The sequence below is a fragment of the Littorina saxatilis genome, linkage group LG10 (genome assembly GCF_037325665.1).
Source record: "Littorina saxatilis isolate snail1 linkage group LG10, US_GU_Lsax_2.0, whole genome shotgun sequence".
NCBI classification, from domain to species: domain Eukaryota; kingdom Metazoa; phylum Mollusca; class Gastropoda; order Littorinimorpha; family Littorinidae; genus Littorina; species Littorina saxatilis.
Genome location: NC_090254.1, coordinates 3,561,021 through 3,564,585, shown reverse-complemented (window position 1 = coordinate 3,564,585; position 3,565 = coordinate 3,561,021).

Here is a 3,565-nt window from a genome sequence, read left to right as displayed (position 1 = left end):
CATATGTATATATTTGATGTTTTGTTGACCAGTGTAAAAAGGTATAGAGTTTCCAACTCGGGCAAGAGTATAGCTGGGTTTTTTGCGTAAACGGATATCGATTTTTTCCATAAACGGACATATCGTTCAGAAAAAAGAATTATCATACAGAAATAAAAGCTGAACAAGCACTGAACTATATTTTATTCACGGAACCACAATTTTTGAACTGTTTGTTTGTTCCTTTTTTTTATCGTTAGTCCGTTCGTTTATGTATGTCTGTGTTGACAGTTTCCATCCATTCCTTCATTTCCCGCACGGCTTGGATACTTAGCATTGTCAATGTTTTGCCTGACATCAATGATTAAAATACAAAAACAAAAAAACTAAATATGTTTCTGCAATTTCCATGCAGTTTTTTTTCTTTTTTTTTCTTTTTTTTTATCTCAGTTGCATGCAGGCTGCTTCAACCCTTTCTTTTTTGCCTTTTTTTGTTTTGTTTTTTGTTGGCGGGGAGCATCCTTCTTCATTGATTTTTTTTAATATTTTTTTAAGTAATGTTTTTACTATAACATTAACATTACTATATCTAAATGTATTTTAAGCAACTTTTCTATATAACAATTCCCTCTCAAAAATGCATACAATATCCAGAGGGGAGCCATATCTATAAATACCAACACACATTTTGGCTATCACAATCAAATAATTCACATAACTTATTAGTGCCTTGGAACTTTGTGAATTTTCAAATACGCCCAAAAAAAACTTCCTTTACGGTAATTTTAATAATCATATTATATTTACAATTCACTTTATCCTCAACGCATTTCCAAATGGGCATAATTTTCGGGCAAAAGTAAAAAAAATGTTCAATATAATCAATTTCGTTCTCACAGTGAGTACAGCAATTACTCACGGAAATGCCTATTTTATACAATAAAATATTTGTGGGGTAAATATTGTGCAATATTTTCCAATGCAACATTCGCAATCTTGTTTCAGTGGTTACTTTGTTTACCATTAACCATTGCTCTTTTCCCGGCCTGAAATCAAATTTATGTTCCCAAAATTTAACTACAACCGGCTCCACATATTTTTCCTTTATAATTAATTTGCGAAATTGACAAGGCTTACTCAGGTTCTTTAAATCGTTGAATCCACATACATTTCCATTTGCAGAGCGTAGTGTTGCTGCTTTAACTGCTGTACAAATCACCCTATATTCAAAGAATCTTGTGGGCTTACATCCAACCTTTTGCTGCATAATATTAAAGGGCACAATCTCATTACCAACATATACATCCTTTACTCGACAAACGCCTGCTTTAATCCAGTCGCTAAAAAACAGGGTTTGGCCGCAATAGATTATATCCTTGCTGTTCCATAAACACGTATCTCTTAATAGCATGTCTCCACCTACTGCTCTCTGAATCATGTCCTTATTTTTCAACCAACAAATTAAAACTTGTTTCCAAAATACATTTTTAATTAATCCCAATCCTTTAAATTTTTTTACCGTGGTGTTAGATTGGAAGCAACACAACCTTTCACCAAGCTTCGAGAACATATGTATCGGTATTTGTTTCCAACTTTCCTGCTTTTCGTTCAATAAATTTGCCGCCCAGGACAACAAACAAGAGGACTGCATATCAATGACATCAATCATTTTTAAACCCCCATCAGGAAACTCTTGACACATCACTTTTCTTTTAACTTTCTCAAATGCCTTAGTGTTTGAAAATCGTTTTTTCCAAATAAATCTGTAAAACATAGTATTTATCTCAGTCAATACCTTTTCGGGTATTACCAGTGCTTGCAATGGGTAAATAATCTGCGATAACAAAAGAGATTTCACAATGCATATTTTCCCCATGATACTACAATTTCGTTTAAACCATTTTACAATGTTGCGTCGTATATTTTCAATACGGCTTGTCCAGTTTTCTTCAATCTCAGAGACCGATGAGGAGCTACTGAAATAAATTCCCAAAATCTTCACTTTTGTAGTCCACCTTAACCCGCACTCATTTTCATTACCATATTTATTACTGCCCAAGGCCATGATTTCAGTTTTTTGTCTATTCATTGCCAAACCAGAGAATTTGGAAAAATAGGTAACAAGGGTTAATGCGTTTTTTAGCTCATCCATATCGTTCAGAAATAGGGTCACATCATCAGCATATAATAATATCTTAAAGAACATATCATAATTATCATTAGTTTCTTTTGGCAGAGGCAGACCCTTAATTGAACCATCATTTCGAATTTTCAGGGCCAACAATTCTAATGCAAGGATGAAGGCCATCGGTGAAAAAGAACAGCCCTGTCTGATACCTGCGTTCAATTCAATACATTCTGATAACCAGCCCATAAAATTGATACAACTTTCCGATTTATACAATAGAATCTCTACCCATCTTACAAAGACGGCACCAAAATTAAATCGTTTAAATGCATACACAATATACTCTTTGGAAATCGTGTCAAATGCAGCTTTATAGTCCAGTGCTACAAGGAACCCAGGTTTATTATATTCGTTTACATACGATACTAAATCGTCTATTTGCCGGATCGCTGAACTAATGGTTCGACCCTTCAAAAAACCATACTGATCTTCACCAATAATATCTAAAATAACTTTAGATAGGCGAACTGAAAGAGTCTTCGCCAATATTTTATAATCAGTGTTTAATAGTGAAATCGGTCGCCAATTATTAAGGTCGTCCCTTGGTAATTGTTTACCCTTATGAATTAATATCATTATTGCCCGTTTTTGTGTGACGGTTAATTCTCCCTTTAAAAAAGATGCATGAAAGGAATTCAATACCATGTGTTTTATTTTACACCAGAAGAACTTCATAAAGGAGGTTGTAATACCATCACATCCAGGGGAGGAACCGTTTTTCAAATTTTTTAAGGATGTCGACAATTCTGTTAAAGTGATCGGACTATCAATTCCAGTCTTCTGCTGTTCTGTTAATTGAGGAACTTCAACACCATCCAAAAACTGTTCAACCAAATTTTCATCAAACTCAATATTTTTTTCGTATCTCCTTCTAAAAAACTGGACTTGTTCAGTCAAAATATCATCCTGATTTGTTATCACCTGACCATCTGCTTTAGCAAGACGATCCATAATTTTCGCGTTCGAGTGTGTTTTTTCCATATTGAGAAAATACTTTGTATTTTTTTCTCCTTCTTCAATAAATTTAATTCGGGACCTAGTTTGGGCTCCCTTAGCTTCCTGTATTGAATACATTTCCAGTTCAGCTTTTACTTTATCTTTTTCCATCAACAATTCGTTATTATCTTGATCTAAAACAAGGGCTTTGTCAATCCTATTCAAATTTTCCAACAATTCCCATCTATTTTTTTCCTTAAATTTCCATGCAGTTATCTGCATCCCTCTCTGATGAAATCATCAACCCCACTCTCTCACTATCCCCCCCCCCCCCAACCTCCTACCACCCCTACCTCACCACCTCCCCTTTCGCCGGCTTTTCCCCAGGTCCTTAGGCCCACCTTGCAAAATACTGATTACATCTTGAGTAATGAACATCCGCCCACAGTTATGATTCTAGAA